Here is a 26,926-nt window from a genome sequence, read left to right on the forward strand (position 1 = left end):
TCTGGAGGACTTGTTTGCACTGAGAACAGAAGCTATCAAAAGAAACCCTCAGACCTTTAAATCTCCTCCAGAGTCATCATCAGTTTAGCATGGTCGTGATGGGAAATTTTATTAACTGCTTGTACTGACGCAGAGTCAAGTTTGTAATGCAATCTGAAGTGTGGGTTTGTTTGTTGTTTGTTTGGTTGATTGATTGATTGGGGGGGTTATGTGCATTAAAGAGCAAATATTCTACAAAAAGTTCATTTCATTCAAACAGGGCTACCCATGGAGTAAGATATTATTCAGAATAAATAAAGGCTGCAGAATTTGGTCCCTAATGAACATTAATAATCATGACACTAAAATGGTGGAGTTGGGGGGAATTTGCAGCTGCATTTTATCAGTTCATTATCCTTAAATTACTATGTAGATATTAATTACAAGAGAAACACTGCACTCCAGAGGCATCCCGTTTGGAGCTCTGGAAAGCTGTCACTAACATATTATTACTCCTTTGGGAGGACAGAGCTCTTTCGCAAGGTAACAGCTGTTCACCCTTCCATCAACCCTCCTCAGTGAAGTGAGCCCAAGTACTTCTTTGTGGATGAATACATCACAGACATTTGAAAGTTACCAAGCTCTCTTCAGATCTGACATACTGAGCACCTCCATTTTATTTCCTTAACTCCACAGGGGAGACGCTGCTCTCAGATCTAACTCTGTTTAGCTGATATTCACTTAAGGGAAGACATTGGAGTAATATTTTGTTCTTCCCTTCCCTTCAAAAGACATCCTGGCATACTGATCTGGAAAATATGCTAGCTCTTCTAAAGCAATATTTTGGGTATTGTATCCTGAAAGAAAAAGACAATCTTTAAAAATATTTTGAAGGAGTGAGGTTTTAATAATAATGTTTCCCATAATTGTAAAGTGTTTTGAGCTGTAAGTTAAACAGACCAATACTGAGTTCTAAGTATTATTTATTGCTGCTGTTTAAAATTTAAAATGCATTTGTTTTAATCCCTAGAACTCTTTGCTACCATAAGATCGTACAACTGTACACATAAGATCACACATTAACACTGTTAGAGTTTTTCCTCTGCTATAAAATTCTTATACAATTCCCCATGATTTCTTCTTTTGTTCTGACTATTTTCTTCTCCAGTTATATTCACAAATGGGTAAGGTGAATTTTTAGGTGAGAATTCACCAAAGGAGCTCTGTTGTGCAGAGAAAAGGCACATTTTTTAGTGGGGTTCATTGTTGAGGCAGAGGGCAAGAATAATTAGGCAGAAATACAAGACATGAGATTGGAAAAGACCCAAACAAAGGCAGAATGGTCTCATTCTTGGAAGTGAGGTTAGGGTATCTGTGTCTGTATCTGATACAGAAAAAAAAGCATAAAGAGAGACCATTTAAGTGGTGCATTATCAATTTTGGTAGGAACCAAGGCAAATGCATCTTTCTCTATTTGAGAAAAAAACCTTCTCTATTTGCTATATGTCACCCAGCAATGTGGGTCTATACATGACTGGCGGCTACTTTACCATAGCAGCACACTCCCTAATTTGAGCACAGGACAGAGGTGGGCTTCCACTGGAAGCTGGGGCTCTGTACCTCACTGCCTCTGCCCCAGGAGCCACGTGACACCATGTGCCTGCCGCCACTGGGCAGGCAGGGGATACAACAACAGGCACATGGCATCTTGCAGCTCCTTGGGCAGTGACAGCAGGGCACAGAGCCCTAGCCTGCAGCGGCAGCCTGCCTCCGCCCTACACACAAATCTGGGAGGCACATGCCCCCCATACCTCTGCCAGGAGCCCCACCATGCCCTTGGGCACAGTGCTGGGAGCCCCCCCACATCCCTGGACAGGCCACCCAGGCTCTGACCATCCCATGACCTGCCCTGGGGCCCCATTCACCCCAGCCTCTGCCCCTACGGTTCTGGTCACCAGTGTTCAAAAAGATTAACTTAAACAGGAACAGGAACATCCCTGGAGGGATGTGGGCAGTGGGATCCCCCAGGGCTCAGTCCTCGGGCCTGCACTGTTCAACATCTTCATCAATGACATGGACAAGGAGGTAAAAAGCACCCTGTTCAAATTTGCTGATGACACTAAGATGTGGGGGGATGTGGGCATGCTAGAAGGGAGGAATAGGCTCCAATCAGACCCAGACAGGTTACAGGGGTGGGTGAATGAGAAAAGGATGGGATTCAACACCAACAAGTGCAAAGTGATGCACCTGGGGAGGAAGAACCAGCACCATACCTACAGGCTGGGGAACATCCCTCTTGTCAGCACAGAGGTGGAAAAGGATCTTGGAGTCGTCATTGAGTCCAAGATGAACACAGGCCAGCAGTGTGGGGATGCAGTCAGGAAGGCCAACCGCACCTTGTCATGCATCCACAGATGCATCTCAAGCAGGTCCAAGGAGGTGATCCTCCCCCTCTATGCGACACTGGTCTCAGTTGGAGTACTGTGTCCAGTTCTGGGCGCCGCACTTCAAGAGGGATGTGGACGACATAGAGAGGGTGCAGAGGAGGGCCACTCACATGATCAGGGGGCAGCAGGGCAGGCCCTATGAGGAGAGGCTACGAGACCTGAACCTGTTCAGCCTCCACAAGAGAAGGCTGAGGGGGGATCTAGTGGTCTGTTACAAACTAGTCAAAGGGGACCAGCAGGCACTGAGGAAGTCCCTGTTCCCCCAAGCACCACCAGGAGTGACCAGGAATAACAGTCACAAGCTGGCAGAGGGTAGATTCAGGCTAGATATCAGGAGGCGCTACTTCACAGTCAGGGCAGCTAGGATCTGGAACCAACTTCCAAGACAAGTGGTGCTGGCTCCTACCCTGGGAGTCTTTAAGGGGAGGTTAGATGAACAACTTGCTGGGGTCATTTGACCCCAGTACTCTTTCCTGCCACGGCAGGGGGTCAGACTAGATGATCTACTCAGGTCCCTTCCGACCCTAGAAACTATAAAACTAAGTTCAAAGAAGGACCACCAAGACAAAGGAGTGGAAGATCTTTTGTCATGAAAAAAGATTAAAGGATCTTTACTTGTTTAGCTTAGCAAATGGAAATTATAAAGAGATGTGTTCAGTCTCTATAACTACATGTTATGGAGTGAATATTAGAGAAGGAGAAGAGCCTTTATACTGAAAAGCTTCACCATCTCAAGATCAAATGGCTATGAACTGGCTGTAGACAAATTTAGACTGAAGATTTCTCCCTATGAGAGTGAACTCCCCACAAGCTCCTGAACTTTTCAAAGGCATCTGCCTGTCTCCCCCAGCTTGGATGCTTACACTCTTAGCTGGCCACAAGTGCTCCAGGGACATCTGTCAGCTGGCAGAAACTGCCCTCGATAACACCCCAGGTAACACAGCTCAGTTACCTGTGGTAGTGGCTAAGCCCCAGATGCAATAGGGTCATGCCCACACCAGCTTCTGCTCGTGGTGAATGGATCCACTTAAGAATCTGGTTTGTGGGGTGCCTGGGTCTGGCCCGTGAAACAGGGGGTCTGTGAGGCTGTGCCTGAATCTTCGGATTTGGGGGTTTTGCCTTGGTGTGTAAGTGTTGGGTCTGTGAAGCTGTGCCTTAGTTTTGGGGTTCTCTTGCTTTCAATATTTGAGTCTGTATGTAGGTTGGAGGGGTGCTTTGTGACAGAGTCTTGAGGGTGTGGGGACAAGGGTCCTCTGGTGCCTAGCAGCCTGAGTGTGTGCAGGAGACACTTCTCCCATGTCTGTGTGGCCCACAGCACAAAGCAGGGCTAAGGAAAAGGGTTAGCCTTGAGACAGCCTGGGGGTGGGGTTTGGTTAGTGCTTGGCTGGAGCAGCTAAGTGCTGCCTGATCACCAGCACAATGCATGCTGGGATGCCAGAGGACTAACCTCAATCAATAGGGGAACCATGCAGGCATTTGATAGATGGATTTATGCATAATTAATTTAGATTTTGCGCACCTCAGAAATGACCTAAGTTATATGCAACATTTTTAGCCTGATATAAGTGCTATGAACACCTGCACACCTATGGGTTAGATAAAATTAAGTTTGTTTAGATCAGTCTAAATGTAACACGTGTTCTGTGATACAGGTCTGGCTGGTCCTCCAGGCATCCCACACTACATTACTCCTGACTCCCACCCCACTACTGCTGCAATTGGCCGCAGTTGTATGTATCCAGAACTCTACTGCCCCTACCCCCCCACCACCTTTTTTCCCCTTTTGTTGGCACATTTTATCAATAAGCTTCCTTGCACTGTTTGTTCAGCATATGCCATCTTTCTAAAAAACAGCTTTCCTTACTACCTACATGAATGCAACTCTTCATCATGCCCCCACAGACCCCCTAGAAACCTAAAAGCATGGATCCAAGCACTCCCCTTCTCTCTTCCCTCTCCAAGTCAAGCAAGACAACTGCAGACTTTGGTCATTTGCAAGCTACTGAAGTTTACTGAACTCATATTTAGGAGAGAGGGGAAAACAGAAAAGTGAAAATACCTCCAGCCATGGGTCATCCATTCGCTGGAAGTCTCTAAAAGCATAGGTGCAACTCTCCTCTCCCACTTGCCTCAGGGATGTTGGCCTGGATGCTCCCTCCTCCCATCCTGCCCAAGGTCTCACCGCCAGCATTTTCATAAGTATAAACCTATTTCCCAACTAGTGACATTTTGAAACAGTTCAGTTTTTATACATATCCAAAACCTTGTTTAGTCCCCTGGTTGCAGGACATTAAGGGCCTTGTTATACCCTATGTTGTGAGCCTCACAAATGATGATCGGTGTTAGTACTAGCTTGGATTTTGGAGTAGTCATACCCTTTGTCTAGAAATCTTCTCTACCTGTCCCCTACCTGTGCAGCTGTGACTTGCTCCTATAGGCCTCGTGAGCAGGGGCAGGACTAGGAGCTATAGCTGTGAGTTGCCTCTAGAGAGCTGGTGAGCCAGGAGAGGCTTATACCTTTGTTCTATGGGCAGGGGTGTGAGAAGACTTCAGCCTGGGCGGTACATCTGTGGGGAGTGGCCACAACTTAACGAAACAGGAGCTGGGTAGTGCAGATCAGAGATAATCCTGCCCTGGAGTAGTGTAACTCTGAGCATCATAGTGCATGCTAATGTAACCCGGGTGGCAGCCCAATAGTTGCCACCCCTGCCCAATATGTGGCATAGTGTGGTGAGAGTGGGGCAGGGCTTCCGACCAACACCAATTTACTTTTCAGCTGGCCCCTGCTCCGCACAGAGCAGCCTGTGGTCCCAAGAAGGTCTAACACTTAACTGATTTAACTATTTACACTTCATTTACAAAACAAGAATAACAGGAAAGGTTATTTACATGTGAGCTTAAATGGCATAACCAGAATCACAACACAAACCAGAATGCATTAGTCAACCCCTGACTCAAGAACCACAGGTAGGGTACCTGGCAGCTTTCAGCCACTGCTGAGATGCTACCACAAGGAAACAAGGTGCTCACTCCCAGCAGCTTCAACAGTCTTCCCAATAAGCAACAGACTGCAACAAGTTAAGCTCTTCTAGTCTGCAGCAATCAAATTGTATCAAACTCTAACCCCTCAAAGAGGCTGAACAGCGACCCTCCGTGGCAACCAAAAAGGCAAGCAACAAGCAACAGAGTAGGCTCCTGCAGCAATCGGCATGACAATCAGCTGCAGAATAAGGGACAGGACTGAGTCCCCTCTGGGGCAGTCAGTGGCAGAGGGTCAGCAGCACAGGCAGCTCCCAGGGGTCGTTGCTCTAAACCCCTGCTCCAGATGACTGGCCAGGCACCCCACACGCCTCGTGGCTCGTCAGTCCTGCTCCAAGCACTGGCCTGCGCCCCAAGCTCCTGGGGACCTTCGTCCTGGTGCTCTGCCACTCCTCAGGATCCCAGTGCCTTGCCTGCTGCTGCCCCACTTCCCCAGGGAAGGTGAGGGGTTTCCTCAACTCACCAGCCCAGCTCCAGATAAGGATACTACCTGGGCTCCTGACCGCTGCTTCTTCTCCGCAGTGGAGTGGGGGGCCAACTGCCACCCCTAGCCTCCAGGACACCCGGCATGTCCAGCACAGTGCAATGGGGCCTTGAGGCACCAGCTCTCTGCCCCAAGCCCTGGCTGCGGCTCCCTCTCTGCTGCAGGGCTGGAGCCATGGCTGACTGTTGCTGCTGCCTTCTCCCAGGGCCTTCGAGGCTCTTCAGAGGCGTCTCTCTGCTCCTTCTGCTGGGTCAGCTCACCCTAGCTCTTCTTAGGCCTCCTGCAGTGTTCCCTGGAGTCACTGTCAGCAGCCCCCATGTCAGTTCAGCTGCTGCTTTTATCCCCTCCAGCAGTCCCTCCCTGGCTTGCAAACCAGCCAACCAGGGCTCAGGGTGGCTTGTCCCCCCCACCCCACCCCACCCCCACTATGGCCATCTCCCTTCCATGGAAATGAGGGGATTGAAAACCCTTCTTTCAATTGGCTTCTCCCTTTTCACAGGACAGGGCAGGGCTCCCCGACTCCACCCTTGGGGTTGCTCAGAGTTCACTAGCACTGTTTCTAGCCCAGGGTAAGTATCTCAAGCCAATCTGGTGAGCCCACATTGGCAGTCTGTTGCATCAAAAACCACTTTAAGGTGTTAATGTGTGGACAATCGGGAGGATAAGAGCTCCAGGAGCTGCTCAGAAGTAAAGGTCCTCTACCAGTTCTCTTCTATCCTAAGCTTGCTGGTTGCCATCTGGGACCAGGAAAGATTTATTTTTCCTTTGTGAGTGTGAACGGCTTCTGGGTTTATTTCACTTTCCCTTGAGGCCCTGGGAGTTTTAGCAGAGCAAAGGCTGGCATGTTTGACAGTAGGGCAACAATATTCATACAGGTATTTAGAAAACCTACAGATTCCTGGCTAAGGATCTTGGTCTCTTATTCACTTCATACTGACGACCTAGCTTGGGGTCAGAAAGAAATTTAACCCCTAGGTCAGTGGTTTTCAACCTTTTTCATTTGTGAAACCCTAACAAATTTCAAATGGAGGTGCAAACCCCTTTGAATTGTAAGTGTGGGTATTCACATACTTTTGATTGATCATAGTAATCTTTTGTGGACCCCTTAGATACAGTCTGCAAAGCACCAGGGGCCTGTGGACCACAGGTTGAAAACTACTGCCCTAGGTTATGTGGGCACAGACCATGGGAAATTTTGCCTTCTTCTTTTGTGTGGAGCATAGTCGTTTTCCTAAGATCTTCTAATCTTACATTATCTAACTGCTTCCTTTGTCACTGCGGTGGCAGTGACCTCCTATTCCCTGCTTTTACCTATGGTTCTTGTTGTTTGGGACGTTGGGCCTTGCAGTTGTGTGGGAAGGTCTGAAGTGGTGATTTTATAGGCTAGACTCATAATACAGGGAGCCACACCTACTCCCAGGTTGCTGTTAGAGAAAACTTGGCTGTTTCTTCACAGCGCAGAATTGTGCAATGTAGGAATATTCCTGGTCCCTAGCATAGCATGTAGATTGCTTAACTGTCTGCTTTTAATGGTTTTAAGTGTCTTGACTTAATGTATCTGGAATTGGAGTGGGACCTTGGTTTATAAAATAATTGGAGTTTGGAACTTGTTTTCTTTGAAGCACTAAGTATACTGAGAGCTCCTATAATCTTGCTGGGATGATTTGCCCCCAGCAGACTTTCTGCCTGTGGCAGGGGGGGCTGGACTCGATGATCTCGCAAGGTCCCTTCCAGCCCTTACCATCTATGAAATCTATGAAAATTGTGTAATTTCTCATTTTGTTACAGTATTTGGCAAGTCCCAAATTCTGAAGAGCTACATGGAACAGCCCTAGATATGCAACCTAGTGATATTTTTTTCTATGTTACCTATGCATTATTTACAGGATAGGAAGAAAGCTTCTATTCCAAATGCATCCAAACGCTGGGACATAATGCCTCCCAAACTATGTAGCGGATTTAATTTCAAAGGAGAACTGCCACGAAACTGATAGTGAGTGGTCAAGGGGATTGTTTGAACTTTGCTATGAAAAAAATGGATTCGTCCTTTTCCCCTGTGTTATTTCCCATGAGAAAAAGATGTTGACTTCTAACTTGGTGATTAAGGCTCATTTGAGCAAAGGTTCATGTTACCATGACAACAAAAGTGGAATCCAAGTGGTTTCTAAGAAAGACAAGGAAACTGTTTGGATCTGGAGGATGCCTTCTGAAAAATCAAAAATCGCCTCAAGTCATTCATCCTTATAACAGGCACTTAAAGATTTCATTGCTGTTCTCCTAATCATTATTAAAAACAGTTGTTCTTATCAGTCTAATGTGAAAAACTATTGACATTTAGAACAGAAAGGAAAGAATTTATGACAAATGTGAACTGATGGTTGTGTGACATTTCATGACTGTCAAATTGAGAAATTAATAAATTAAAGTTATTAACAAATAACATTTTCGTGTAACTCACTGCCAAGTTGTATTTTCAATTGAATAACCTATGTCCTTTTGCCAGTAAGGGATGTCTATTCTAGCAAATTGTGGGTGACTTGTGAGAGGCCGTTGTGTGTGACATGTTAAAATACTTGTAGTCATAGGATATGAGAAAGGCTAATTATGCCCTGTTACCTCCACAATATACTACAAGTAAAAGTGTACTGTATTAATTGCATACCCCACACACCTCTTTCCCCAAAATTAGCTACTGAGGCATGTGTTTTATGCAAGGTAGCTTGTTTCCATGCTGAAGGGGACGCAGGGGGATGCTGTAATGGCTGCTGGGGGCTGTGCTGCCTCCCCTTCCCAGCTTCATGGGAAAGGGGTGAACTCTGTTGGTCAGATCATTCACTTTCTGCTTGCAAGCTTTCCAAAAGCTGCTGCCAATTTGGCAGTGGCTGTGCCAGATTTAAAGCTTGATGGGCAGGGCTGCAAAGAGAGAGTGATACGGGCTTTGTCCCTGCTCAATGCCTATTCGGCCAGATCTGGAAAAATCCTTGAATCTCTTTTTCTTCATTATGCCTTCCAAAAACAAGGTGAGTGTCTTATGGGGTAGAAGTTATGTGAGAAAATGTAGTGATGTGTTACAAATAAAACAGTATGAATACAGAAATAAGCAGTGCCATGTAAAATATCCTCTTTGCAAGAACCATATTCCTCCTCTCTCCCCTCTCCCAGATAAAAATGCATACTGCTAGCAGCCTGGAACTGGCATGTGGTATAATAGTTGAAGCCACAGCATAATGGGCCCTCAACAATTTAATTAAGAGTTCCATTTAATTAACAAAATTAAAAATACTGCTTGAATAAACTATACAGCATAGATCCCCTTCCAAAGATAAAGTTTATAAAAATGAATTTTCCCTACTTGAGTTTATAAGGAATGTTCTGTTTTAGTTTAGAGTGAAAATGTTATAAGCTTGCTAGATAGCCCCCTCCCTTGCACTTGCATTTCTAATGTGAATAAAGATAGCAACAGTAAAGAGTTCTTTTTCTTCAGGGTTAGCTTGCATATGGAATACATTTTTCTGGATGTGCAGAGTCTTTTATACTTATCAACTGTTCATTTAAGTTCTCTGCTGCCAGGTTTGTACTGTAGCCTATAGCCCAGAAAATAATTCAGTTCTGCTGAAAAGTCTCTTGCCGCATAGCTAAGCAATAGCTTACATTTTTAACCAAAACTGTGTTCCTGTCATATGGGCTGTCAATGCCATTTTTATAATGTACTATTATGCTGGCAAACAACTTGCTCACCAGATATTGGTGCTATAGGCTGCTTTCCAATATCTTCCCCACCCCTTTCCCCATGATCCCCTAGTTTCTGATAACATTAAAACCCATCTGGGTCTCAAAGTTTCCCAGCTCCCTCCTGAAAGCACACACCCTGAAAGACTTAACTAGAGCTGAGTGTCATAGAGCTTCCAAGACTGTCAGCTCCACAGTAGGGAGCCAAGAAGTCCTGAGAACCAGCTAAGCTAGAGTTACAGGACTTTGTCGTAGTTCACCACAAGGGACTAGAAGCCTCTCTATGGCTGAATAACTTGGAAACAAGGACTGTGGAAACACTAGGGTCCCAGGTGCCAGAACAGACTGCCTAGCATGAACTCTAGAAGCATTATGATACGCAGCAGTTTCCCAGAAATTCAGACTTTGATTTACCAGTATTTTCTCAAACCCTGAATGCTTCAAGAAAAACATGTCAATAGATTGATATTTTCTGGTGATTTTTTCTTCCTGAGGAAAAAATTATCAGCTCTCCTACTAAGGAAAATGGGCCTAATCCAGAATCTCAAACTCCTAAGTGTGTGACTTGTGGATGGAGAATTCAGAATAATAACCAGGATCAGGATTTTGAATTTCACAGGTACCTTTGTTCTATGTGAAAGACTGATCCAAAGTCTGCAAACATATTAGGATCCTAGGGTGGACTCAGCTTGGACTCTACAATTAACATTTGCAGTTTTACAAGCTTCATTTGCAAGTAAAATTAAACTTCAAGCCATTAGAAAATCAACCAAAAGAAATTCAATCAGAAGACAACTGAGGAAGAAATTCTGTCATTATTACTGTGAATGACATTGTATAATTTTCATGAATATTGTAAGGGCAGAGATGTCATCTTTAGAAAAAGCTTAATGTTGCTGGAAAGACACTGAATGGCAGTACATGAATCAATAATGTGATACACCATAGAAAGTCACAGGAAAGTAATTTTGATTAGTACCTATGAGATGAATGTATGTATAAAGCCAGAACTGGCTTCATTATGAATAGGTGATCCCAGACCTCAAGTACCAATGGCATTTAAACTTACTAGGTATAAATGCAGTGAAGAATGATTCATTTCCCCTGATTAAGCCAAGGCCTTGTGTATTAATGACAGGTGTATTAAAAATAAAGCTTATTCAACAGCTGTGACCACTACAGAATACATCTTTCTCTGCATTTCATTTTAGAGAACTACAAACTGTCAGGAAAACCAAAATATTACAGAGGCTAAATAGAGACAAAAGGAAGGGAATGAACAAAGGAAATGAGGAAGGGTGATGAAAATATAATTAAAATGAAAAGTTTAAAAAAGAATTGAGGGAGGAAGATTTCTCAGTATTTTAAAATGCAGAAAAGAAAATATAGTCAGAGTGCCAAACAGAGATCAAAGTGGTGCTGAAACATTTAAAAGAAGTAAGAAAAATAAAGGCTCTGTCTTATGAAGGAAAGTTCAATAAGAAGTAAAAACAGGAGGAGAGAGCAAGTCCCAAATGAAAACTAAGGCAAGAGAACTGCTGGAGTCAAGGATTTCTTCTCATCTACCTCTTTGAAGATGGTGGGGACTCTTTGTTTCTTGTCCTAGTACAGTGGTAGGTGTCTGTGCACTCCTGTACTATCAGGGGGTGAAGGTAGAGGCACTTATGCCAAGGTCTCTATTGTGTTCCTTACACTAAGCACTGCTGAAAATTGGGCACATATGTCAAAATGTTTAGAAACATCAGGGCCATGTCCTTCATGCAGAGCAACAGCCTCTGTTCATACCAGTGAAAACAGTCAGTCCTACAAATCAGTGCTACCTCACTCAAAAAAGGAATGTATGAATGTGGGCAGATGCAGGATTTTGTAAAGGAGGGTGCAGGAGCAGTGATTGTTGCTGCAGGGGTGACTATATTCCCACTCCTTCCTCCCCTGCCCCTTCCCCCTGACCCAGTAGACCATGTTGTAGAATCAGAAACCAAGGACTTTTTCAAAACCCAGAAACAGATGTGATTTCCTCCCCCTGCAACTTTGGCATTCCGTTCCTTCCCCTTCATGTTCAGCAGCACTTCCACTCACCTCCCCTCACATCCACCTCTTCCCCATCCACTCGGTCTCTGGCTGCCCTGGAGGCAGAGAGCACTCCAGAGCCACTCCTGTTCCACTCCAGCCATCTCCATGAGGAACTGGGCTCAGCTGAGGACAGCAGCAGTTACAGGGGCGGGTAGCAGACTGGTTCCATCTCCCTGTGCCTACTCCAGGGCTGGCAGAGAACACCCAGGGAGATTAGGCATGGAGAAAAAACCCACCTGCTGCTGCTGCTGCTGTCACTGTGCCCAGCTGGGACCTAGCTGGAATGGGGCAGAGACCTTCCCCTGGGTTAGTCATGAACAGCAGGGACCATGGCAGTGGCAGGCAGGGGAAGGGAGGGAATGGTAGATGAGAGAACATGCCACTGAGCACAGAGGGGAATTTTTCCCCACTTTGGGGACTGAAAGTCTCCAGCTTTTGCTCTTGTGGTATGGTCTGAAAGTGGCATGCAGCTGTGCTGCCCTACCTCCTCTGGATCCACCTCTGCATATGAACAATTATAAACTGCAGGTACAGGTTTCCCTCACTTTATGCAGTACATGAGTTCCTGGAAAACAGCTCATAACAAGAATTCACATAAAGGAAACCCACTTTACAATGTAACGAATAGGGAAACGTTCCAAGACCTCGACTGTACTGACCCCAGGCCCATTTCTACCACTTTTACAAGACAATTTTGGTACTCACCAACAGCAGACAGTATACACAAGCACAGGATGGTGGTGAATGTGGGGATGGCAACTACAGAAACACAGGTTGCAGACAACAAGCAAGGAGCACAGAGCCACACAGGAGACTATATTTTGGTGTGCGTCACTCCCACAATGCACCACACAAAGCATCTGACTGCAGGCTTCCATCACACCCATCACATAAGAGTGAATCTACCTTGCATATAACTAATTTTTCAGTATAATAAGGGTCACTGCATAAGAGTGAATTCGCACATACAGAACCCGCATAAAGCAAGGGAAACCTGTAGGTGAAAAGTGGAGTTGTTTGCTCCCTCCCAGCAGCCCAAGCCCTGTATGAATCATGCTGCCCTTGAACAGATTCTCCCCTACAGTTTTTTCATTAGTATCCATAGAGCTTAAAGACGGTTAGGTTGGTTTAAATCTCACTGGCATTAACAGCCAGTGGGATTTCTCTGCAGAAACCCAACTGCACCTAAAGCAAAAGACCCTGAAATATGCCTCTATCCTCAGCCTTCTCTCTCTAATCCTGGGTAGGACTCTCTCCAGAGCTTTTAAGGGGTGATCCTTTGGAGGAAACAACTGTGCCCTGACCTTATGCTGAATCATTTGCTAGCGGGTAACAAACTTTAATGATGACTGGCTTGGGCCAGAAACAAACTCGGCAACAGAGATAAAAATTTCCGTATCTCATTGTCATATCCAAATGATCTAGTCCTCAGCACCTCAGAGGGCTAGGCATTATTTCTAGTCTACGGACACATCGTCTCACACTTTTCTGAGATACTAATTTTTAAAAGTCAGTCCAAATAATTGCATTTCTCTGTTCAAACGTCTAGCCTTATCCGACATGATTTTCTTTGCATGATATTCCTGGAGCTTCACACAATCAAAATATCTTATTGAATTTTGTTTTCTCTTCTCAGCATGAGTTCCAAAACGTGTCCTGTTCTTTTTTTTCCAACCTAGATCTAAACAGCTGCTGCTTTCATATTTTTTTAATTCTTCTTAGATTTTAATGGTTTGATTAAAGTCACTGACCTGCTTAGAATTCGCCACATGGGTGAGCTGTTGTTTTGCCACAGCATATCTTCCGATTTGCTGAACAACATGCTAAGTTGTGTTCAGGGAATGTAGTCATCATTGTCATCATCTAAGTCATTATTCATAAGGGAATAAAAATACACACATAAAAAATACTACTGATTATTGTGATATTGACTGTCAGGAAGTAGAGTTGTGCACAGTGGCATAAAACTCTCAGGCAGGGTACAAGCTTCCTGGTGACTCAGATGTAATAATAAAGGAAGAGGTATAATGGGGCAGTTTTGCAATCTGCATGCCAGTGGCATGTAGAGCAGCAGTGGCTGCTATTTCTGCATTCACTCTAAGTCAACTACCAGGCCTACTCACCCTTGTTAGTTAGGCTACTGAATAAATGATGAGAAAGCAGACCTATCCACCACCACTTTCCCAACTACCTTCACCACCAGCTTTCAGCTATTTATGGCAAACTTTTTCTTGAGCTCCCCCATCTTGTTCCTGCCAGCTACCAATTCCCTGTAAAACATGGTTCAAAAGATCTGCCTAGTACTCTTTAGCAGCTAGAATACAATCCTCCTGGGAATCATTTAACTGCCTTAACCAGGGAGACCAATCCTTTTTCCTCCCTGCAGTCAATTGCTAGACACTTTCCATCTTCTGCAACAAATGAGAGCTTTTTATCGAACAACATCCTCTATCTCAAAATATCCATTTATTTTTCTCTAGAGCAAAGTCTATTCTGTGCCCTGAATAAGGCAGAAGTCTTGTGAGAAGAAAAAGCACACAATCATGTCATAATGCATGTACAAAGGCACTAACTTATAGTTTCACAGATAGCCCAGTTCTGACCTTTCCTAGCTTTTAGATTCTTGCCTGGGCATCCTTAAGGTTCTTTATTATTATTTCATGCTATTTCCCCTTTTTAGAAAAAAAAAAAAAGAAAGAAAACCTGAAATTCTATCAGAAGGTTTCATATTAATGGTAAAGTTGTGTCAACACAAGAGAAGGCTGAGGGGGTACCTGGTGACCATCTATAAACTCACTAGGGGGGACCAGAAGGGCTTGGGAGAGACCTTGTTTCGCCTAGCACCCCCTGGCATAACAAGGAAGAATGGCCACAAGTTGTTGGAGAGTAGGTATAATTAGACATCTGTAAGAAGTACTTCACAGTCAGGGCGGCTAGGGTCCGGAACCAACTTCCAAGGGAAGTGGTGCTGGCTCCTACCCTGGGGGTCTTTAAGAAGAGGCTTGATGCCTACCTGGTGGGAGTCATTTGAGCCCAGTTTTTCTCCTGCCCAGGCAGGGGGGTCGGACTTGAAGATATACAAGGTCCCTTTGACCCTACTTCTGTGATGATTCTATGAACAGCAAAGTTCAGTCAACCAGGCTTTGGACTGGAGCTGCTCTGAAACAGGGAACCTCAAAGCAAAGTTTGGAGGTAAGTGTTGTAAAGTAACTGTGCACATAATAAACATTTCTTCCAAGAAGAAACTGCCTTGCTGGGGAAAAGAAATTTCCGTATACCAGAATCAGGATAAAAATTCTCAGATTTGAGTCAAATAGACTTCATAGTTTCTAGTTCAATTCAGGGACTTGCATTGTGTGACCTCACTGATCTTTTTTTTCAGGGCAGCTACAGTTTTTCCAGGATATCCTATGTGTATACATCACCTTATATGCATAGAATAGTGTAACAGGGGAACTTCTCAGGGCCAGTTTGATGTTGGCACGCCCACCTGTCTCTGGGCTAACCACCCACCTCTCTTGTCTGCCACACTTCGATGATACATAATTATGGTGTTAATTAGGCAGGAAGCTGCCCATTTTGCATTGCAATGTTTAGGGGGATCTCTGCAGGTCTGTTCCACCCCTACACTGGAGCCCAAGCCTCGCAGATGGTATCTCAGGCAGCTAAACTCAGTCATACCCTTCATCCCCTCTCTGGGATCTTCAGCTCCCCCTTAGGCCCTGGCCCCATCTCAGGCCAGTCAAGACCCCGAGCCTCTTTGTTCTGTGGGCATCCCTTGCAACAGGCCCTTCACCCTTTTAACCCCTCTGTGGGGTCCTGGCCCCAGCATGGACCAGTTGAGTACCTCAAGACAATCCAGAGTTACTTGCCTGCTTTTACACTCACTCACAACTCCGCTAGAACAACTGAGCTGCAGACCTTTCTATGCTCTCATAGGTCTGGGCATTACTCAGCTAGGACCATGTGGGGGCTAGAGGTTTTTAGGCACCCCCATCCCATCTTTCACCAGGGAGGTAACTGACCTGGCATTTCACTGCCATGCCATCAGCAGTCTCAACAGGCCTCCCTTCCCTGGCAGGGTGCAGTTTTAGGTCATGCCCAGGACCTGGAGCCTTCTCCATCCCTATAGCCTCAACCCATAGACCTCCAAGCTGTTCCTGAGCCTCAACTCCACCAGCTAATGTCTCTCTCACAGCTACTAGTGCTGCTTCCCTATTTATAGCCTGTTCTCTAAAATGGCAGCCACAATCAAGCACCTGGCTGCTGCCTACTCCAGCCCTTGAAGTGGCGGGCACCAACAATGCCTTGCTACACACAGACATACCACTTAAGTTCAATAAGTAGAAAGTTGTTATCCTGTAGGCTTTCTTGTTGATGGCTAGGCTACCATGTATTGCAAGGTAAGCTCATGCACACTTGCTGTTAGTGTAAGGCACCTAAGGCACAATAAATCCGCACTCCTTTCATCTCATGGTAACTGGTTTATCTGCCCATATTCTAAGTAGACTGGTTTCTGGAAGGAGAATATGTCCACTTTGCCAGTGAGTAATAACAGCTGATAGCAAAAGGATTTAGAAATTTAGGGCTCTTGGGTTCCATTACATGATCTAAAGTACATTGTGATGAAAGGGTTAAAAAGACTTCTGCTTCTGTGCCTTCCTCTTTCTGTCCCCATCTGCTCAAGTCCCCTTCTCAGACCATCCTGTCTCCTCCAGCCTCCCTTTTCATGCCTATAACTCTTCTCCCCATATGTTTCTATCATGATTCACTATGCCTTTTGCCCCTTACCTGTCTTCTCCTATCCACCACTGTCCATCCCTGTTCCTCTTTCTCCTCCTACCCTTCACGCCTCCCTCTTAGGACCCCATCTCTTCTACTCCTATCCACCACTAAAGTCACTGACCCTCTTTTCCTCCTTTCACTTCTCCACTTCTGGCCCTTGCAAATCCTTCTTCATGTCAAAATGCCTGCTTCCTCCATCTCTGCCATGCTGTCTAGACTGTAACAAAAGCAGCATTAAGTATATAAAAGAAAGACTCACCTTGCTCTCAGTTTCTGTGCTCAGTATCACTGAAGCCCCTGGCAAAGGGGAGAAACAATGGCAAGGAAAATCATGCTTGGTCACTTATTTTATGTGCTGGAGAATGATCAGCAAGGATGACATATGTGGATAATGTATTTGGCTAACTAATGGATCTCAACTAAACATATGCAAACTGAGAAGGGGGGGTCAGTTGTTTTCTCTTTGGTTGTTTTTGAGTCTTAGAACTTGTGCAAATTTTCAAGGAGATAGCAAAAGCCTATTACTTGCATAAAGACAACCCCTGCTGCCAAATATAAAGCAACAGGGTTACGAGAATTTTTCAACAAAATAGTAGCATGAGTTTTGTTTTTTGGTTTTCAAAGGATAAAGTAATATACTTTCCCCCAAGGTTTTCATCTAAAAGTGTTGAATCAGTTTAGATAAATCTTTAAAAAGGGTCTTTTAAATAACAAAGTTATAAGCAACTGAAAAGGGGATATTAAAATAGAGAGCATAAAGTAACCTTAACTCTATCAGGAAGAGCTGGTGCAGCTATAACTGAAGAAAAGTATGTCTAATGCCCCTTGCCTGGCTGTTATCTCCTTTCTGCTATGTATGTGCTGAAAAATTCCAGTGACTTCAGTAGTCATCAGATCATGGCTGTCTAGAGAATTTAAATATAAAAGAAACAAGAAGAAATGAGAAACAACAGAAATTATGTCGCCAGTTTTATGTTTCATAATCACTGACAACAGAGTCATCATATAGTATGTTGGAACCCTCGAAAACTTCAGGCCCATCTCTTCAGTCTTTCTGGGGAGCAAGAATCTGGAGACTGCAACCTCTCTCTGACTCCTATTCTGAATGTGCTTAGCTTTTAGCTGAAAATCTTCTGTCTTCTATAAAGAATCTAATGAAAATCTTCTGTCTTCACTCCTTACTTCTCCACAAAATTTCTCTAAAACAATTGACTTCACAATCATAATGAAACAACAGGATATATTAAATTCATTATAAAAAATCCACAGAAAAGTTATTAAGTGCTATTCTGAAAGTCAAAAAACTTGCAAAAACCCTAATCCTGCTTCCTGGTGTATTTGCATTCCAACAGCATTTAACTGCAATCTATACAACTGCTCAAACTATACAGTAGACATTTCAACATTGTTTTCTACAGTCTTTGGGAAAATGTGTATCATCTCTTAACTGACACTATTTTTGGTCATATCAGGACACTATATCACTGTTGATGTACAAACTTTTAATATAATAGTGACTGAAATATCCCTTGTGAATGAATGACTGATTTTTAGGAATAAGTGAATAACACCATCTTTCTGCAATCAATACTGTCTGGATATTGACTTTTGTGGGCTGTGTGAAGGCCCACAGATCAATGTAACAAAGCTCTCAGTAGAATAAAACACGGGCATATCTGGTAGAAATTGTGCCCTGAGCAGGAGTGCCCTCATCAGCCTTACTCCCTGTCCATTATTTCTCTCATTTCACAAAATCTCATTGGATTTTGACCTTGCTTCCTTCTGAAGATCTCCGATTGCAAGTCTTACTTGTGTTCAGTTCTGCATTCCATTTAGCCTACTGTGTCCTTTTTTCTCTTGCACATTTAAACATTAAGCCCTTAGAATCTATTTCTTTCATTATGTAAAAAAAGGTTTGTTAATGGATATGTACACCAGAAATCAGAGAATGAAGGCTTTGCTAGAACAGCTGACTAGAAGACAAAAAAATCAAGGTTTCAAAATTTCTGTTTTTATATTCTAGTGTGAGTAAAATCATTCATATTTTTAGTGAAAATGGAATTATATCAATGTCTATTTTGTATCTCAGAACCTACATCTGGCAAGTAGAAACCCTTTTCAGAGCAGTTTTTCATTTCCAATTACTTTGAAGCAGGCAGAGAAGGGGGCTTACATCTGAGTTTTCCACATCCACAATAAACTATAAAACTACTGAGTGTGGGAAAATATTCTCTCACACTGCCCACTCTCCATCTCCAACAATAGCTTAGTCTATAAAATGATGTCTCAGCAAAATGTTTCAGCTTCAAAACAACAGGTTTCATTTCACTGAAAATGTTCTGGAAAGTCTAATTGTCACAAAAACAAACTTTCAGCTATTGTAATATCCTGCATGTTCTGAATACTTCTATGATGAGTTACTTCAGCCATTTTTCTTCAAAATCCAGAGGACTAGGGACATTTTATCATTTAAAATTTAAGCTAGCAGCATGTTCCTTCACATAAAAACTAATCTCTGGAACGGTACTGCCAAAATCTTGTGCACATAGAGACTTAAGAAAAGAAAAAAGATCTGCTGAGTGTATATGTGCAACACCATCCCTAACTAGGCAAGGAAAAGGTGGTGGTTTTCGTCAAACCTCTGGCAATAAAATAAACTCTTCCCAAACTCTTCTGCTCTCAGTATATGCTAAAAAAGGCACTAATCTTAGCTTGCGAGGAAGTCCAAAATGGGATCTTACATGCTCTTTGAACAACTTTGGCTTGGTTCCCCCTCAATCATGTTCAACTACACGCATGGGATCTGGTTGTTACCTCTCCTCTATGATGATCAGATGCATTTTTAGTTCCTGTCCTGACTTGACTGGATTATAAAAATACATAGCAATCACTCAGGCCAAAGCACTTGAGCAGTCACTCAGAAAAGACACTCTAGACCAGCAGTTCTCCACACTAGGTACCCCTCACTCAAAATACCCTCTATAATGTTTATGAACTGAGTGGCACCACTTAAAAAATATATTTATACATTGCAGCACTTGCCTTCTTACACAGGAGCTATCAGTAGAGGTGGAGGGGCTGCCCAGGCAAGGACACACCTGAGCCTGCCTTACCTCTTATCTCCTCACACCTCACAGCCTAGTTCTTCTAAAGGAGTGCATGGCACACTTACAGGCTTTCATAATCTCTCATTCTTTGGAGCCAAGACCCCCACCCCCCCACCCTCAGCTGATGGCCATTGGTACTTTTTAATATAATCACTACTTAATTCTTCACAATTCTCCTGTTTTTTTTGCCCTTCGCTTTATAATTTTTCATCCTTAATCCTATGGCCATTCTACTGACTATTAGTAAGACAAGACTCTTCCCAACCTCATTTACACCATTATAGGTAATTCAGAAATTAGAATAGCCAGGTCCATGAGTGGATCTAGAATTTTGAAAAGGGGAGGTGCAGATGGTGTGGTGCATCATCACATATAAAGCAACACATATTTTTTCTATGTGTTAGAAATAAACTAGAAGCTGTACTAATATGCTAGGGGCCCAAGACCATATTATTTCATTTAAGATTGGAGCAAAAACAAATATAAATTAACTGGAATGCATTAAAAACAAGCTGCAAGGCTTGTTTTTAATAGAAGTGGCTTCATTACGAGGAGCAACTAACAGACAGGAGAAACTGCAGAACAAAGGCTAGCTTGATTAATGGAACATAAAGACCATTAAAAAGAAGAGAGGGTCATTAACACCTGTGGAAAGAAGACTTTAGAAGGAATGGATAGTTTATAAAGAGCCATAAATTCAATTGACTGCCTGACTTGAAGTGCTGCTGCCACTGCCAAGGAGTTGGTTTTAAACTTTGGAATCAAAGTGGGGTGCAAGTGCACCCCCTCCCCAACCTCCCACCTGGCTCTGCCCCTGCTTACATCCATGAAGTGTCGCATAAAAGGCATCTCACTGAAATCAACAAACCATTTCTGTAAAGCCATCAGGATTTAACCTTCTGATTAAATCTGGAGAGATTATTCAACGTGTTTCATAATACGCTGTACAAACTTTGTACCATCAATTAAAAAGAGCCGGTATGTATTTCATCTCAAGCCATCTTTGGTGATGGCTGACCTGATTGCAGGGTAACTGCTGACATTCATGTTAAATCTAAACAAGCACTACCAGTAAAATGGGGCTTGGTTCTATAGCAAAGGAAGTTTTCAACAATAGTTTCATAAATATTCATAGTACTACACAGATTTACTGGTTTCACAGATTATATTATAAGGGGGGTTAATTTTCAAACCATGTATCTAATGATTCCTTCTATTATGCAAATATTGTTCGCAATAAGCCTGAAGTCTTTGGCCTCAACTCAGTCTCCTTATCAGTAACAACAGACATGTAGTGTAAATTTTAAGTAATTGGACAAAATGCATAGGCATCCTATTATATGCTCTGTTTCCATATTATGAAGCAGTGATGTGATGTGTTCCACCTGCAAGACTGTATGCAAAATTCAAAGTTATTGGGATGTTTACAGCTTCTACTAACTTCAGTGCAGTTTTTTAAAATTACAGCATCTTGTACATTGATATCCCCTGCTCTGGTGCTGTGGACACTGGGGTGAGTAGCTGGAAGCCCAGAGATTGAGAGTTTGAGGCCAAAGCAGAAGCACTCATGGTGCTCTTAGAAATATTATTAAAAATGCATTATCAATAGCAGATTTAGAAAAACACAGCTGCTTTGCTCTCCTTGTCTCCTTGGTGGGAGAAGGGGGGTTTGGAAATTGAAGGAAAAAAAAACTACTAAGGGCTCTTTGTACTAAGGTATCACTCTCTCTTTGTTCTGCAAATTTACTATCTCTTTGTTACACTAAATCACACTTTCTTTCATGGCTCCCACATTTCTTAGGCTAGATAAGAGTAATTGCCATCTTAGCCTTGGGCTTGAACCTTGTATAACCTCGAGTTCTTTCTAAGCACGCGCAATAAGCTAATACATATTAAGCCTATCCGCCCCGCATACTTAAGTAGTTAATTATAATACACATGCGATGTATGATGTGACGTATTCACATGCATGTTTGTATGAACCGGAAATGAGTTGTAAGAGTTCCTGCTTCTGTACACGTGCTCAGGAGAGAGGGGATAAAAGCCTGCTGATGAGTGTTCCCGCGGGCAGAGCGTTTGATCTTTTGTCTCTCTCTCTGACCCTATTTGCAAATATATACCCTTTTGTATCACCAACAATGTGTGCCTGAAGGATCATTAATATTCATTGAGCCTGCAAAGAAACGAACCAAGAGATTTTTTACATCAGTGCAGCCATGTCAGATTCCAACAATATGTGAATTCTGCTAAGTACCTTTGTCACAAGGAAATGAGAAAGAAAAGGTACACTGAAATGAGTAAAGACTGGGATGTCCTTTCTCAGGGACCTGTGAAGATTTGTAGTAACAGTGGAATGAACTGGAGCTACAAATCTTTAATGGTCTATCTTCAGATATCAAGTAATGATACATGAGTTTCTTACTCAGCCTTTATTTCCTCTATGAGTTACCTTTCATTATCTTTAATGTTTTCAGCCTTGGAACTTTGACCTTTAAAAAAAGGTACCTTCTTTTCATATGTATAACTTTTTAAATAGAAAAAGTTAATATAAGAAGTTGTTCATGAGTATTTGATAAATTTAGAGACTGAAGATGTCTGGGTTAGGAATTGATACACCCAAGAATGCACTAATTCAGCCTCTTCCCCGAGCAGCTACTACCAGCAAGACTCCTATATTATCCTGACAGTGAAAGAGTCCCTTCGTTGACAGAACCCCAAGGGAAGGAAGAAACTCTACCTGTCTTAAACAGTACTGAATTTCTCCTCAGATTATGAGAAAAATCAAGCCCTGTATTTTACCTCTTAGTAATTCATAACAGATTGATTTTTTTTAACTAAGAAAAGACTTTTTTTTAAAAAAAAAGCACTGTTGTATTTATAGCATAAACCACCTTGGAACTTCTGAAATATATTTTACCTAAATTTTTGGGGGGGTTTCGCTATATAAAAGATAGTGGTTGCTTTTTATGGATAATATTAACCCAGAACAAAAGTGAAACATATTTAAAAATAAAAAACTGAAGCAATTAAATTCCCAAATATCTTCACCTTGTTATTTCCAATTAAGGGGTCATCTTTATTTACACATCCCCTTCAGTGCAAAATTATTTAAGGCTTAAAAGAGATATTAACAATCTATTTGTGCACTCACTTGCATATAGACATTGAATGACTTAACGTCATCTGCTCGTGCATCGAAGTGATCTTCAAAGAAGAGTTATTAATATAATTCGTTTAAATAAAGATTTGGTGCTGAAGCAAAACATTAATTCAGTTGGTCAGAATTTTAAAGCAATTTTGGAGATGACACGAAAGAATCTTTTAAAAATATTACAGTAAAATTCCTGTTATCTCAGATTTTACTAACCGGCACCCTCTACTAACTGGAATTTCTGGCCAGCTGGACAGACTCAGAGAGGGAAGCTCTCACACGGTAGCTGCTGCTGCCACCCTTTACCCTGTGCTGTTGTTGCTCAGCGTGCGGCCGCCACCACACCCCACACCCCACTCTGCATTATCTGAAAACCCCTGCCAGGGTTTTACGTAACCGGCAATCCCTTAACCCCGGGTGCTGGATAACACAGATTTTACTGTATTCAGTTTAACAGACATCTTTTTATTTGGAAAACAGGGGTTTGGTTAATAGTTCCTTCATTTAGATATAGCTCAGTCAAAAAGCTGTTCTTTGAGAAAACAATTCTGCTGCTAATATGTAAGCAAGTTTACTCTAAACACTGTGGCCAGGTAAGACACACTTTTACCAGCATAAGTGATCAGAAACCAGTCTATACCCATAACAGAAGTTTGGCACACATAGACTGGTTCAAAACTAGCAGAACCCAATCTAAGATGTGCCCTCCCCCCACCTTCAACCAAAAGTCAAATGTTTATTCTTTTCACTACCGATCTAAACTACACCTCTTACAAAAAACAGAGTAACAGACCAATTCTGCCTCAGGCTTTTTTAATGTCTGCACCTAGTCCAAGTAGATTATCTTACTTCTCAGTGGCCATGTCTATATAAGATGCTGACTGCACAGTTATTACTGAACAGTCACTTACTACTTGCATACCCAAGTCAATTACTCCTGAACCCACCTCCTGGTGGAACTTGCCCCTTTGCCACCGCGCTCTGGGCCAGCCACCGCTTGCTCCTCCCTCTTCACCAGGCTGCCCATAGTGTTTTGCCATCACTTGCCGCCCTTCCCTGCCACGGTACCTGTACTCTCCAGAGCAGCCTGGTCTTCACTTAGGATCGTGAGGGCAATCTTCCTCTCTCTGCTGTGACCTTCCAGCAAACTTCAGCTCCCCAAGCCCAGGCCTGTGAGCTTTCCCACCAGGCTTCTCTGATAGACACTGGGGCTTCTCACCCCGTGCCCCGCTTCACCATTCTTACTGGGCTCCGCCACCTGCGGCTCTCTGCCAGCATCCGCCTCTCTCTGCTGGCATCCAGTCTTTCCTTCCCAGCTGCCTTTTGATTGGCCTCCGGGCCCTACCCATGGGGCTCGCCGATCCGCAAGCTCAGGCAGCTGCAGAACTGCTGAGCCTGCATTGGCGCTTCTCTGCAGCTGCCACTCGTCCCGGCCCCTGCCGTGAGTATCGGTGCTCATCAGGCAGGGTCCCAGGACGTGTTGGAAGGGGGGCTTCTACCTCCCCTCCCACAGACTGACTGTGCAATAGCTCATTACTACTGCACAGTAGCTTGTTACTACTGCACAGTAGGGGTGTGCGAAATGGGCCATATTCAATCTGGATTCAGCCAGAATCGGGGACAGTGATTTGATTCATTGATTCAGAACACTGTCCCAATTCAATTCAGCGAAATCCGAATCTGAAGATTCAATGCTGATTCAGAGAATCAGTGATTTGGCCATAGACACAGCTTTAAGTGTTTTTTCTACATACCTCAAGGTACCAGGTATGGCCCGTGAACACTGAGATGGTGAGGCGGATGGTGCATCCCACAGGAGCGTGGAGCCCCCCCCACCCCGCATGCTTTGCAGTGGACTTGGAAGTGAACCGGAAGTACTTTCAGTCCACTTCTGGGTCCACTGCTGAGTGCACAGGAGACCTGCCCCCCAGGTCCCTCCCAGCTTGGTAATTGGCCGCAGGGGGAACCTGGGTGCCCCCCCCAGACCCAGGAGGTACCAGTTGCTGAGCTAGGAGTTGGGGAGGGGTCCCCCATGCACTCCACAGCGGACCCGGAAGTGGACCAGAACTGCTTCTGGTCCACTTCCAGGTCCACTGCTGAGCATGCTGGGGACCCCTGCACTCCCATGTGATGCTCCATCTGCCCCAACATCTCAGCATTCATGAGCTGCCTGGTACATTGAGGTATGTAGAAAAAACACTTAAAACTGTGTGTATGCCTGAATTATCAATCTCTCCAAATTGATTCAAAGGGTTCCGATTCAATTTGTAGAGATTGAAGGGTCTCCTGATTCACTTCAGATTCAGAGATCTGGCTGCCAAATCAGGCCAAATCTCTGCTGAATCAAATCAGTGACTGAAGCTTCACACAGCCCTACTGCACAGTAGTGTCACATCATAGCTCATGCCACACAACACTACTGCACAGTAGTAACGAGCTACTGCACAGTAAGTGTCTCATATAGATGCGCCCAGTGGGTGCATATATACATGACTTTACTGTGGAGTTGACTAATTAGCTCTGCAGTACAGCATCACCATCTTCATGTGTGCCAGTATTAGGGTGCAGTAAGTTAATTAACTCTGCCAAAACACATGTGTAGATAGTGATGGGCTGGCTGGGGCACAAGGGTGCTAAAGTGTTGGGACTGGCTGTTGCCTAGTCTCACACTACAGCTCCTTCTTGCACCAAACAGCCCCTCTATCAACCAACACTGCCACTTGAAGCTCAGGGCTGACCCTCCATAACCCTGCCAGCCTGGGGCTAGTCCACCCTGACTCAAAGAGCTGCAGTCCCAGGTGCATGTGTAGATGCTGCACCCAGGAACAGCTGATTGGCCCAAACTGCACAGCAGTTTATCACGTTGCTTTAATAGCATGTGTAGATGCACTTAGTCAGTAGGATTTTTAGATAAGATACAAATAAAAGTTTAGGCCTGTATCAAAGTTAAGTCATTCAAAGAAGCGTTTAAAGTAGGAATTAATGAGCACAGTGTAATAAATTTGTTACCCCTCCCCATAAAAAAACTCCAAGAATGTCTCTTCTAAACTATTATTTTCTATGCAGCCCACCTCCCCCAGTCTACTTTATCTAATTGTAAATTCCTTAGGAAAAGGGAACCATGTTCATCTTGCTATGTTCATCATGTTCTATATGCTATTCAACATGCTTTTGACACTTACATGAATCTAAATTTGTTTTGATGAATCCTAAACCTATTGTCCTGCCACGTATGGCAAGAGAGAACAGTTTTCCCCCTTTTTCATGGTAACCTTTCAAATACATGAAAAGTGTTATCATGTTCCTTCCCCATTTACTGTACTAAGACTAAACATATTATTTTCTTTAATCTTTTTCTCTTGCTTTCCAGACTTTTAATCAAGTTTTTAAATGTCTTTGGATTCTCTCAATTTTCATTGCACCCTTCTTAAAATGTTGTGCCCAGAACTGAACACAATACTCTAGCAGAAGCCTAACTAATACTTTCATATATCCAGAAACTTTTCAGTGTTAACCCTGTCTTTAACCTCCTAGTTTTGGTGTCTACAAACTTGATCATTAACATGTCTCTCCTCCTGAATCCAAGTAATGAATACAAAAATTAAACATCACTGGACTCAAAGCATACCCCATTTGAGATATCCTGTTGGTCTGTCATGGCTTCTGGATATTCAACCAGTTATGTATCCACCTATTAGTAATTATATCCAGGCAGAAGTTTCCTGTATGGTGCACAAATATACTGCCCAGTTAAGGCTGTGACAAACTTCAAAAGCTGATTTCTTGCATGGATCTCTTGCCACTGAAGATACTAAAACTTCCACCAACTATGCTCAAATAAGAGCAATGTCTATTTTAATAGTACCTGATTAAAACAATTTCACATATCATAGTCAGTCCTCAAGTCACCTTGGTCCCCTGAATATTAGTGGAGTTAATCAGTTTTGATGTCTTCTCTACCCGTCAGACTCTTCTCTTAAACAATACACCTATGTTGGCAGACATTCCATGAACTGACTTCCGAATACTTTATGTTTCAAGAAATATGCTGTTCTTCTTTTATTTAAATGTGTCTACTCCAGTAAATGTAGCTTTCAGTTCTGCAAGGGAGAAGTCCTGCATTGGTTCATTA

The sequence above is a fragment of the Crocodylus siamensis genome, chromosome 3 (genome assembly GCF_052110815.1).
Source record: "Crocodylus siamensis isolate JL-2025a chromosome 3, ASM5211081v1, whole genome shotgun sequence".
NCBI lineage: Eukaryota > Metazoa > Chordata > Crocodylia > Crocodylidae > Crocodylus > Crocodylus siamensis.